The sequence below is a fragment of the Ptychodera flava genome, chromosome 18 (genome assembly GCF_041260155.1).
Source record: "Ptychodera flava strain L36383 chromosome 18, AS_Pfla_20210202, whole genome shotgun sequence".
Classification (NCBI taxonomy): domain Eukaryota; kingdom Metazoa; phylum Hemichordata; class Enteropneusta; family Ptychoderidae; genus Ptychodera; species Ptychodera flava.
The window spans coordinates 26,688,959-26,702,516 of record NC_091945.1 but is presented as its reverse complement, the minus strand read 5'-3'; positions in this window follow the sequence as shown (position 1 = coordinate 26,702,516).

Here is a 13,558-nt window from a genome sequence, read left to right as displayed (position 1 = left end):
CGCCTTAAAAAATGTCGAACAAATGATTTTACCTGTTGCTTATCAAGTGGCAAGACAGGATCAGGTAAGTTCAGTTTTAAAACAAATCGGCTAGACCCCTCAACTCGGTCTAAATTAATAATCAAGTCAGACAATACCAACTTTGTAAAATTTTGATGGAAAAATGCCAAATCAATAACAGCTGTTTTACCCGCAAAAAAAGATTAACAATCTCCTGTACATAAGGTTCGTGGAATTGACGTACTCTAAGCGGGCAGCTTGTGACAAGTGCCAAATGACACACCCTTTCTTCATTGACTTGCCAGATAGGTTTGTATTACGTTTTGTTAGTTGTGTTTTCTTCTCAATAAATTTTATCATAATTTATTATTTTCAATAAAAGTTCAAAATTTCATGCAACGATAGTTTATCTCAGCATAAATCTATTACCAATGTTTTTGCATGGAGTGTTCCACATCACAACGAAAACCGTGTCACGGTCACTTATTGGCCGAGTTGGGTCAGCCCGAACTGGTTTCGTTGCAGTTGGTTTTATGTCAAGTTGATTATGAACCGACACGACATAAGACAAAGCTGTGTCCTCTTAACAGTTTCCGAAAGCAATATACTAATCTACTTTGCGATTTAAATTTTAGGAATGAAAATTGTTCGTATATTCCACCCATCAGGAACTCGCCGGACATTCTAAAATGTCGATCTTCCTAAGAGCCTGATGATTTTGACGTCCTCTGCGCAATATGGCAATGGACAATGGAGTGTCCTGTATAGCATTACAGAGAAGCTCAAACTCAGTATCTGTTTCCTAAAAATATCCTCACACGACAGAAACAATTGCCAAAATATTTGAACTGCCCAAATTGTTCCTTGTCTACGCTGCTGTGTCCACTACTGTGGCCACTGCCCATACAGTTTACTAAAGGCCTGGACAAAATTATGAGAGAGGGGGGCTGTTCTTGGCAAGTATCATAGAAGTATGTTCTTGCCATCACATTATCCCGTACATGACAGTGAGGAAAAAAACCAAGTGTAATTCATTTTTGGTCTAGCAGAAACAGGGAAATGATTTTTATGGTGTGAATATAAATCTACTGCAACGGCGAATGTAGGTGTTACTGTATCATCTAAACTAGTGAAGACTTTCTAACATAACAAAAAATTCTTTCCTTGTGTGAATAACATGTTATAGAACTGCAACATTGATTTTGGAGACAATCACAATTTAAATTTATCATTCCCTCATGTTACCATGTGCTTGAAAGGCTTCCGTAAACGATTTTTCGAGTTTGCTTGAAAGCTGTTACAATGAAGTTACCCTTTGTATTTTGTTTTTTTAAAGAAATTTGTGTTTAAAAAAAATAGTTTTAACAGTCAATTCTATAGCACAAGTTAAATTATTTACTTGACCGAGGCTTTCACTTATAATCGTTTTTTAAACTTCCAGTATGAGCAGTGTTTTGTTTCCGGTAATAAAACATATAAGAAACCGGGTTCTTATGTTGTGTGGTGTGTGATAACTGAACATTCTCCATGAGTTAATTTTGTCGTAGAGTCAAAGCCAATTTTGAGTAATTTAAATCTTTTAAAGTTCGTTGATTTTGCAATTCATGTCACAGTTGAAACAGATTAATGTGAACTGGTTATTTTACACGAATTAATAATCCTTTAAAACCTTAAATGTAACTTAAGTTTGTACGACGCCCACAAATTTGAACTTCGTTTCACTTTTGAAGGTCGCATACTTCATTTCGAATTAAAGGTTAAATAGTTTACATTCGATGGACATTGTTTGGCTTGTATGATGCAACTTTCTTTTAAGTGTTACATTGTAAAATTCATATTTTCATCTTATTTTTCAGTAGATAAAATTTGTTTACGAAACATCGCCATTTAATTGTATTGCCATTCTTATCAGTAGCTGGGTGAGCAAATCGTACCATGCATGTTATTCTTAATTTTATGGTAAAATTTTTTGTCGTTTCCTGTTCAGTTGGTTTGACGGTGCTTCTCGGGATTGTATTGTGAAATGTCATCCGCTAATTTAAATATACATGACGTCATTTATGAACTGCCCTGTTTCAGTGCATGTTCTTTGCTCCAGTCTTTTACCTGGTGAATTCAATTTTTCTTTGCATTAACATCCCTTTATCGATTGTATTACTATGAGAAATGAACGAAATCCCGTGATGGTCATCTATACGACCTTTCATTGTGCTCAACGATAAAAAAGCGTTAATGACATTTTCCCTCACATTTGGTTGAACGTGGCAGACCAAAGTGACTCAACACAGAATATTTAATAGCTTTTAATACGTATAAATGCAAGTATGTATGTATGTATGTATGTATGTATGTATGTATGTATGTATGTATGTATGTATGTATGTATGTATATATGTATGTATGTATGTATGTATGTATGTGTGTGTGTGTGTTTGTGTGTGTGTGAGTGGTGGTGGTGGTGTGTGTGTGTGTGACTGACTTAATGAAGGGCTATAGCAGTTTTGAGTACGATGCATATTGTTAGTCTGTTGCCGCCTCAAAGCAATCGTTCTAGAGCCGGAGCTCGAGACCAGAACAAAGGTCACACGTGTTTTGAATTGCGCCGGGTGTGGCCAAAAAGTACCTACATTTCTCTTCGATCAAAATGGTCTATTTTCAAAGCTTCCAAACCATGCTTCTGTCATTACTAGCCAATGGCAAAACCTTTACTAGTAACTAGCACAGCAAATCTTATTGCAAAAACGTTTAAAAGCAACAGTATTGTGATCAGCGTCTATATTTGATCAGATGCAACTGTTGTGTAATATTTTAAAAGTAGCCTGGCAAGGCAAAAAGTGCTAAGAGAAAAAGTCAACATACCCCTGTGTAAAGCTCTGAAAGCTGTTTAGTGGTATAATATGTGATCGTTAATTTCATATCTTTGCAATTGCCTTTGAAGCATTTACGAAAAGAGAGCTGATGCATAAACAATACAAACTAAACATAGCCTAACTACATAACATATGGTTGTAATTGATAACAGTTAGCCAACAAAGTTTCTTTAGTTTTTAGTGACACATCTGGAGCTACTAATCCTAGAAGATAACTTGTTTTTCAATGGCCTAGACAACCTGTGATATGTTAGAGTTACTGGCAGGAGGTGACACTCAAATAACACAAGATCCCTAGCTCCTCTTGCAAATGACGCGTTGCAAGGTAAACAATGTTGCAGTAGAGGTACGACCAAGTGCTAGTTGTGTAATGGTTGGCGTCGTAAATACATGTTGTTGCAAATACGAATGGTTGAAGCTTAAGGTTCCAAGACAAGAAATTTGACCTTTTTAATATAACAATTCTCTAACGGTTAATAAGCTCAGAACCCCTGTAAAGTATATATTTTCTGAAAGCCTAGATATACTGAAACATTTTGGTTACCATAGTGCCACCATTAATTACATAACTATCACGTGACATATAATTTGTATGACCTTTAAAAAATCGTTTTCCCTATGTTTTGTCTCAATACTTCAAAATATCTGACTCAAACTTGCTGGAATGCAAGCTGTCACAACGCTCTTCAAAATGCGTCTCAGATTTGTTATATCTTGCTTACTTTTTTTGAGCACAATTGTAAAGAAATCAACTATGGTTAAATTATAGCTCTGGAAGTTTTTCTGGCATAAAAATTGTTTTAGAAGGTTTAAAAAATGCTGAGCCACACTTTTGAAGATCCTTAGGACCGCTTGCACTCACTCAAATTTCAGTCACATATCTCAAAGCATTGGAACAAAACATAAGGAAACCCGATTTTTGAAAGGTTATGCAAATTACCTGCCACGTGATAATTATGTAATCAATGGTGATACTATGGTAACCAAAATGTTCCCCTATATCTAGGCTTTCCGAAAATATACCATTTATGGGGTTCTGATCTTATTAAACACTAGAGAATTGTTAGTTTAAAATGGTCAATTTCTTGTCTTGGAACCTTAAATAATTGTAATCATACCCATTCATAATCTGATAACACTAGGTCAAAATTCGGAATACAATAATTATAGACTTAGGGACAAAGCACAGAATGATTTCCGTCAAGTGCAATAAAATAGATGATGCAATTTCTAAACTTTGTATTACTGTGTTCCATGTACCGTGTAATAAAGAACTGTACGTCAAATTGCAATGCTTGTAAAGTATACGTTTTAATCGGATTTAGATTGAAGACTGAAATTTACAGTCGAGGGAAGTTGCACAAGATACACTGGAGAGAAACTTAAAATGAACTTGTAGAATAATAACATACTATTCCCTGGTATTTTCTTCGTTCAGCGAAGGAAAAATTAACACATGACGTAATGATCACACCATAACTCTTTAGACTCTCAAACACTACATCTCAACTGCATTATTACTGAATTTCATTAAATCAAAGATTGGTGAGTGGCGAAAATAAGGAACTTTACACGGTAATTTATACCTTGGAAATCAACAGATTAGGGAAATTTCATCAGCTAGTTAATTTAGTGTAAAAATTGATTATTCCCTTGGCTGGAAACCACACATGCGCCTAATCTCTAAAGGGAACTCTAGGCGCAGGACAAAACTACACTATTCCCCGAAAAAATGTCTTGAGGGCATGGCGGCATGAAATATGTGAATCCATAAGGCGTAGGTTTAACAGGCAGCTTGTTCCATGTTCTCGGTCCTGAGTGGGAAAAAGACCATTCAAAATTATTTTGTGGCAACACGCGGTATTCTAAAAAGACGTGTGTCAGATGGCGAACGTATTTACATAAAGAATGTGATACTAAAAAAGACGTGTGTTAGATGGAGAAGAGAACATGAAAGGGGAGAAATGGGAGCAGGAGTTAAGTCCTATGCCCAAACTAAAGAAATTGTCGGGCCGCAGACTTCACTGTACAAACGTCATCGAAAGCAGGATTATTTTCAACGCATGACCTTGGAGGCCTTATTTGCCAATGACTCTGGGGATCATGTTTTTTCTTAGTTTTATGGGAAATTAAAGCGAAGTTCAACCACGTTTTTCTCATGGTCGGTTTTCCATGTAGTGTTGGGAGTCCATATCCTGTCTACTATGTACAACAGTGTTCTACATGTAAATAAATGCATGTTTACTGTTAACTATTTGCTAGTCCAGATTTCATCTGATGTCCGATATTGTTAAGGGCAGTAGTTTCATTATGGTGTAGATTGAATGATTATTTTCTCCATTAATAAATAACTGAAAAACTACAAAGTACAAACAAACAACGACAAAACAACACAAGAGCAGATGACATGAAAACAAGAGAAGAATGCATTCACTCACTCAGCAGGGTCACTATTTGTTTTGTGTTCTCTCTGTTCGTTATTCTTCTATGTAATTTATTCATTTATTTCATTTTCTGCCTGACCCTAATCCGTTTGTCATGCTGAATTTTTAAGTATTCTTTTTGTCAACACAGCATGTATGTGTGTAGTGATCATTGTTTATTGTTTACATATGAATTCTAGTCCGGACTGGAATACAATTTTCAACAATAACAATGTGGATTATACTAATATAGGTTGTGCTGATATGCTAAATACTTGGCATTAAATTACAGTTTAGGGATTCAATGCAGAAAGTATAGGGAAACCACAAAACAAAAGTTCTAACACGATTTGAACTAATTTGGGATAATTGGATGGTGAAGTAATGTCGATTTAATCTTCAAATATCACCTCATCTACTTTCTTTATAAGTTACACACTTGCTTATACGAATAATTTGTAATATTGCAACATTCAGCAATAGGGAACCAGGCACTTTTGAGAAGTTTGAAAAATATGAAGATCCAATTATCCCAAATTAGTTCCAATCGTGTTTTCTGAAAACAAAGTAGCCAAAAGATACAGCTCATGGAGCTTTAACCGACGATGACTACGTGCATGAATGACAAACATATAGCGCGTATTGTGCGATATTGTACCACAGGGAACTTAGTAATCTTGTTGTTGTTGTTGTTGTTGTTGTTGTTGTTGTTGATGGTGGTGGTGATGATGATGATGACGATAATAAAAAATATTAAAAAACAATGTCTCATTCCTTGCTGTTGTTTGTCGATGTTGTAGATAATTGTAAAAGAAAACTGTAATCGTGATCAAAAGACGACGTAGGTCGCCCAACGTCACTCCCGTCCTGACGTTGGGCGACCTACGTCGTTTTTTGATCACGATTACAGTTTTCTTTTACAATTATCTACAACATCGACAAACAACAGCAAGGAATGAGACATTGTTTTTTAATATTTTTTATTATCGTCAACATCATCATCACCACCATCATCATCAACAACAACAACAACAACAACAACAACAACAACAACAACAACAACAACAAGATTACTAAGTTCCCTGTGATTGTACATCAAAATTGTAATCTAATTTACCAATGTCTCGCCCCGTGCAACAATCTTGATCAGTTTGGCTCGTACAAGACCTATGAGAGATCACTGAACACAAACACTCGAAAGAGACCTCAACATGCCACTAAGACTTGCACACTCCTTGCCCCCAATGGTAGTCTACAGATCTTGAACAGTGCCTTGGGTATAAGAACGCAATTGGTTGGGGTACGCCGGCTTTCAACAGAATTTATCGATGGCCTTGTTTACATCAATTTATAAAATGTAACTCTCCTTACACAAGTTCGGAAATTACTCTTTTGAGTCATATATTGACACAACATTAAATACGTTGAATTCATGACAGCTTATTTGCCATTTATTTCAAACTGTCACTTTGTGATTGATTATAATGAATGGACTCTGACCTTCGATAATTGTTTTCAGTATTCTATGTTTCAATTGCAAGTTCTTGTTCTACTCCCAAAAGCATGTTGAATTATCCACTACTTAGCATGTCGACGTCAGCATAGCGTCAATGTGAGAAAAATTGCACTCGGTCTGTTATTGTTTACATTTGAATTCTAATCTGAGCCAGAATTCACTCGTCATGCAGCAATGACAATGCAGCCTGTACATGTCACACAGCCTGAGTTGACAAGCCGTTTACTGAGTATCTCATCATGCTTTGGGAAGTTGAACAAGAAATTATGGTTGACTTAGTAAAAACAAGCATAGTCATGAAAATTAGAGTTCCGTGCCCTTTTTATACTTTACAATAATTCAGATTTCTTTATTAATCGTAACTCACTACAGAAAAATCACATGTTGCCGCATTTCTGCTAAAAGGTCATTACCAACATTCTTCAAGTTCTTGTTGATCACATGCCAACGTAGGTGGCCTTCTAAATTTTCAAGTCAATAAAAACAATCGCATCTTTATACAGTTATGAGATCGACTCGGCCAAATATTGAAAAGTTTTCCATAAAGAATTTCTTCAAATGCGAATTGCAAGTGTTTCCGAAGCACTAATAAGCACAATATACAGTGAGAAGTGTTTTCCTCTTTTACTTCATGGGCGCCATTTCCAAATGTTTACCGTTAAGTTGCAGTAAAATTTTAACGTAATTTAAATTCATCAAAAAAGATAGACAGCCCCTAAGCTGTGTGATCTCATATCTAAATGCACGCGCACGCACACAGGTACACACATTTCTTTCAGCGAGAAGGGGAAGTTATTGTTGCTGTTGTTGTTTATTTGATTATATCGGGGCTTATTATTTCATGCGAAAGTTATTAGATGTTGTTCTGCTTTCTGCTACATTGTTGAATTACAAACCATGGGAGTGCTACTCAGACCCTGGGTAATCTTTAACATGTATGACAATGAAACAATTTCTGGTCTCTACCATAAATTATGTCATCGAAACACTGTAATATTGTATATCTACAAAGAGAAAAGGAGTATAGATCTGACGAGTCGACTGACAATTTAGCAAATTTCATAGAGCAGAACAACATGAATAATTGCTCACATGAAACAAAAACAAATTTGAAAAAATATAACGACTCTGTCTCATGCAACAGAAGGGATTTCAAAAAATTGTGAGCTTGATAATGCAACTGTCATAGAATTAATTTCATCAGATATATAGCCAGTCTATGTAAAAATTGCATGTATTACGTATACGACCAGTGTACAGTTGTCTCTCTAAGCTCACCGCGTAACGTACGTGAGACTCGTTTATTGCACAGAATACACGCAGAGCAAAACTCAAGGAGGAAAAATGTAAAGGCCGTCTGAGAAGGTACAGAAAAATAATGCCACCTTTACTGATCGACCTGATCTACAAGCCCCTATATCCGATGCTGTACCACTTGGTGGTACAGTTACTTGCTGTCTCGCGGTCAGTCCTTTAGCGAAGGCAATACGGCAACGTGATATGCAGCGAGCGAAAGTTAGGAAAACCAATATCGTTTTCCCCTGATATGTACCTTGTCCGAAAATGACGTCAAGTAAGACAAAACTGGTTCCCTTTCAACATCGATTTTCACGCACGGACCTTTTATTCTGTGGCTATACGTACGTCGAAGATGGCTTATTTCATCTCAGCGATATTTGCCGTATAATAGGGAAGACGTTACTCTTGAATTCGATTGTTGTATTAACGATTCTTTTATTTTTATAGGGACGTTTTTCGAACTATTTGTGATGCTATTTCGACTGTCTTTTTCGATCTAAAATTTTATGCGATGATGAAGAAGGCTGATCATTTGCCAACTGAAGGATAGATACTGGAATTGAGCACGATTCGTTTCATTTTCTTATGAAAAATGTACAAATTATGCAAAAGTCGCCCTGACCATTAAAATAAAATACTGGTGCATGTGCTTGTTCACAGAGTGAAGTGGGGACTGTCTCTCCTTTTTCATTAACTTTATATAAAAATAAATTTTAAAATAAAACAGTTAACTTAGCCTAGGCTTTGAAATCAAATCATGTGAAGGGACAGTATTTCTTTGGGCAAATAAACGCTTGCCAAACACAATCATGTTGTTGACAAAGTGCTTTCTGAAAACTTTTCTAAAACACAGCCGCACAGAGGAATCTTGACTTTTGGAAAGGTTATCGTCATTCTCGTTACTTAGAGAATAATTTGAGAATATTTTATGTGTGATCGACAAAACCTTGAGAAATGTACATTGTCCTATGTTTGGTGTTATGACTAATAGGGAGGCCGAGATAGCTGTCATTTGATATCCAAAAAAGAGAAGTCTATTTCATGAAAGCAGTAATATATTTTGTGTGTTTGTGTTGACTGACCTCTTAGACTATGAGTCTTTTATGGTGTTATGACTAAACAGGAAATCGGCATTGGCGTCAAAGAGAATAATTGAAGGATATTGTTTGTGTTTGAGTGTACTGACCTGTCAAGAGTCTTGTATGTGTCATTCTTATCAAGACAATGGCAAAGGTTGAGACATCTACAATTTTCTAAAGCAGGTGTGGCTGACTAGCAAAACATCAGACGTGCTAAAAGTCAATAATGGGTTTGGTGAAGCTGGCAAGAGTTTCCATGTGAATTACGCCTTAACTATCGGTGTGAATGATCGACGTGGGCGAAGATTTTAATTTTCAAATTAAGGTAGTATGCGTCTCCAAAGTGAAATGCTTAAACTTTTCCTCAAACTTTCCCCAGGGAATCTTTCTACCGTTTTTTTTTTTCAAAATCAAGAATAATATAAATCGGGTTGACCGCGCAAATTTCTGTTCTAGAGATACACATTGCCCAAGATTTATTGATATTAGAAATTCAAAATGGCGCCACCCTTTACTAACTCTATGGAGAAAAATAAAATTTCGATTTCGAAAAACTAAGAAAGTGAAAGTGAAGCTGATCATTGATATAGTATGGGCACCATGGTTTTGTGAAGAACTGATGCTGTTGAGGAAGAATGTACGTCAGCTGGAGAATAAGTGGCGAATGTCCAAACTCGAGATCGATCGCCAACCTTTTCTGTCGAAAAGATTCGAATACGTCCGCCGCTGCGACTCTCTTAAATCGGCCTATCATCGGACTCGCATCCAGGAAGCAGACAACAAGAGGCTGTTTGATATTGTTGCTCAGCTGTCAAGTGTGAAGGCAACCAATTCAAATATTTTACCATCTAATATACCTCTGAAGGATATGCCATCAACATTCTTGAACTTCTTCGAGTCGACGTTTCCAAACTTCGAGAAGGCCTTGATGAATGCTCTGACGCCTGGAAGAACGATGTGTTACCGAGTCACACCGTCACCGATTTTGATGCAGTATCAGTTGACGATGTTACGACACTAACAAAGCGGTCGTCCTCAAAATCATGTGACCTTGACGTGTTGCCATCGAAGTTCCTTCAAGATTCTATCGATCTGCTCGCACCATTCATTACTCAACTTTTCAACGCATCACTTTCGTCTGGCATCGTTCCAAGTCAATTCAAATCAGCTATTATTCGGCCACTGTTGAAAAAATCACATCTTGACCAGAATATCTTGAAGAACTACAGACCAGTGTCCAACTAGAAAGGTAATACCTTTCCTATCAAAAGTTCTTGAGCGTATAGTTGCCCAACAGTTGTACGATCATCTCAACAGGTATCAGCTTTTCACAAGATGTCAGAGTGCATATCGTGCCAACCATAGCACTGAGACTGCTCTCCTACGTGTCCATAACGACATTATGCTTGCCTTGAATCAAAAGAAGGATATTATTCTCGTCATGATTGATTTGTCCGCCGCATTTGATTCGATCGACCATGATATTTTATTACATTGCCTCCGATCTAGATTTGGCATCACTGGTACAGTACGTTCGTGGTTTCGATCATATCTTGCCGATCGCAGTCATCGTGTTAAGGTTGGAACTGTGTTTTCTCATCATTCGCAAGTGAAGTATGGCGTTCCACAGGGATCTGTCCTCGGGCCAATTTTATTCACGCTCTACACAGCACCACTAGAGGATATTATAGTCGGCCATGATCTTGACTGTATGATGTACGCTGATGACACACAGATATACATTATCTGCAATAAACCTGAAGATGTTACCGCCGGTGTTGAAATGTGTGTTGATGATATTCGCGGATGGATGAGAAGTAACATGGTGGTGCTGAACGATAATAAGACCAAAGTTATTCATTTTTCATCACGCTTGAAACACGATATGGCAGAACTGAATAACCTCAGGATTGGTTAACTTAACATCACTCACTCTCCTTTCGTTCGGAATCTTGGTGTTATTCTCAACAGGGATGGCTTTATGTGTGAACATATCAGTCAACTTCTATATTTCTATTTATCAAGAATCGGTAAAATTCGTAAATTACTCGACAAGCCCACTACTGAGAAACTCATTCATGCATTCGTTACCTCTAGACTCGACTCTTGTAACAATCTGTTCTATGGCATCTCAAATGACCAGCTGACCAGTCTGTAGTCTGTTCAAAATGCAGCAGCCCGTCTCGTCACAGGTACACGCAAATATGACCACATCACCCCTGTTTTCATTAATTTACACTGGTTACCTGTGAAAGCTCGTATACAATTCAAAATTGTATTGACTACTTTTAAGATTGTTAGAGGTGATGCACCGCTTTATCTGACCGATTTAATTGATCTGTACGTACCGTCAAGAAATCTGCGATCATCTGAGAAATTGCGTTTAACTCCTCCTCGCGGATATTTTAATAAGTCCTACGGTCAGAGAGCATTTTCGGTATGTGCTCCTTTGCTGTGGAATGCACTACCTTCAGAAATTCGTTGTGCCAGAAATGTTACTTCTTTTAAACGTTGTTTGAAGACCCATCTTTTTACCAAGTTTTACTCATAATTGTAGTTTTTTTAGTTTTTAGCTGTTTTTGTATCTTTTAAATACATGTGTTCAGCGCACGTTTGTGGAGTGCGGTTTTTTTTAAAGAATTAATGAGAAGTAGATAACAAATATTCATATAGAAAATGACAATAGGGTCGACTGCTTCTCAAAAACTAATCCAACTTGAATGCTTAATGCATATCACCGCAAGTCCGAATACTTGCGAGTATGCGGAATACATACAAATGGGTCGCATACTTTGGCGGCCACAGTGGAATTTGCGAGGAAAATTTACCGTAACCTACTATTGTGGCAATCTCATGACATAGTTCTTTTCAAAATACATACATATATTTTTACAGCATATAACCTCCCAAAGCAGAATAAACCTATAAATATCACCTTGTTCAAGGTGATACTGCTGCCTATAATAATATGAACAAGAGTTAATTACAGATTCTAATTAAAGTAAACATGCCTTGCAATTGATTATCAATCTCACATCATCAGTAAGACAGCATGTCTGTCAACCAATAAAGAACCTTAGCTGTCACTGTAAATTTTCTTTACCAGTAATTTCATTCTATCAACCAAGCGCATTTTAACTCTCAAATTGCCATTGCTATTTTTTTCACAAACTAAGTCAGTCCTGATGAATGACTTGAGACTGTAGGTACTCAGAGAAAGGACACTGAAGAGACAAATGTTTGCAACTCAAGAAATAAAGGTCATCAATAGCATTATGAAGAATCATATAACACTTTCATTGCACAGTTTACACAGATCGCATAATTGCTATAAAAATAGCACATAAGGTGTCCCATAATATAGATATGCGTAAAAACCCTTCGACCACTCTTTTAATATTCGACTACCCTATTTTTTTCTCAAGACGAAATTTATTTTATCCTTATATAGTCAACTACAAATGGAAATTGGGATTTTCTAAATATTTATTGATTTGGCAAACTTATCATGACAAACTGAACAATTTCTTTTTGATAACATACACATAGCAATACATGTACGGTAAAAAATATGTCTAAGTTTGGTTTTCAAGAAAGTCGCCTTTATTTGTTTTAATCATCGAAGATGGTAGGCGTTTCACTATGAACTGTCAAAAAATTGAACTTTCTAATAATTCTACCCTAAAATTACTTAGGCTTTGTTGATTTCCTAATGATTCGATTATTTAAAATAATAATTATTTTTTTCTGGTCAACTTGATAGGGTTTTCACAGTACATGAGTTACATACAATGTAAGTAAACTTCAATTAAAATATAATTTACCTCATAAAGCGTGTATAATTTCAACATTCCTATAAATAACACCTTAGCCTGGAACAGCACAATGATACTCTTCTTATAACAAAACCATTGACACAGGCAGTACTTGAATTTGGATGAATGACCTACTACATTTCACCTGTGTACCACATTTGAAAGAATGGAAAAAAGTATCAAAAGATATGGAAATTTCGTCTTGAGTTCACAAAGTCATCTATCTTCAGGTCACTAGGAACCTGTGCACCCAAATGGCATATACAGTTTCAGAGATTTTTCGACCAAACACGGGAAAAATTACCCCCAAAATACAAATATGTACATTTCACCGTAATTCCAATGAAATTGGTCATCACAAGTGTGTGTGTGTGTGTGTGTGTGTGTGTATAAGAGAGAGAGAGAGAGAGAGAGAGAGAGAGAGAGAGAGAGAGAGAGAGAGAGAGAGAGAGAGAGAGAGAGAGAGATAGTACATACAGACTTTTTTCAAAAATGCACTGAAATATGTGCACTGAAATTGTCACGATTTCTGGAAGTTCCAGTGTCCACTATAAAA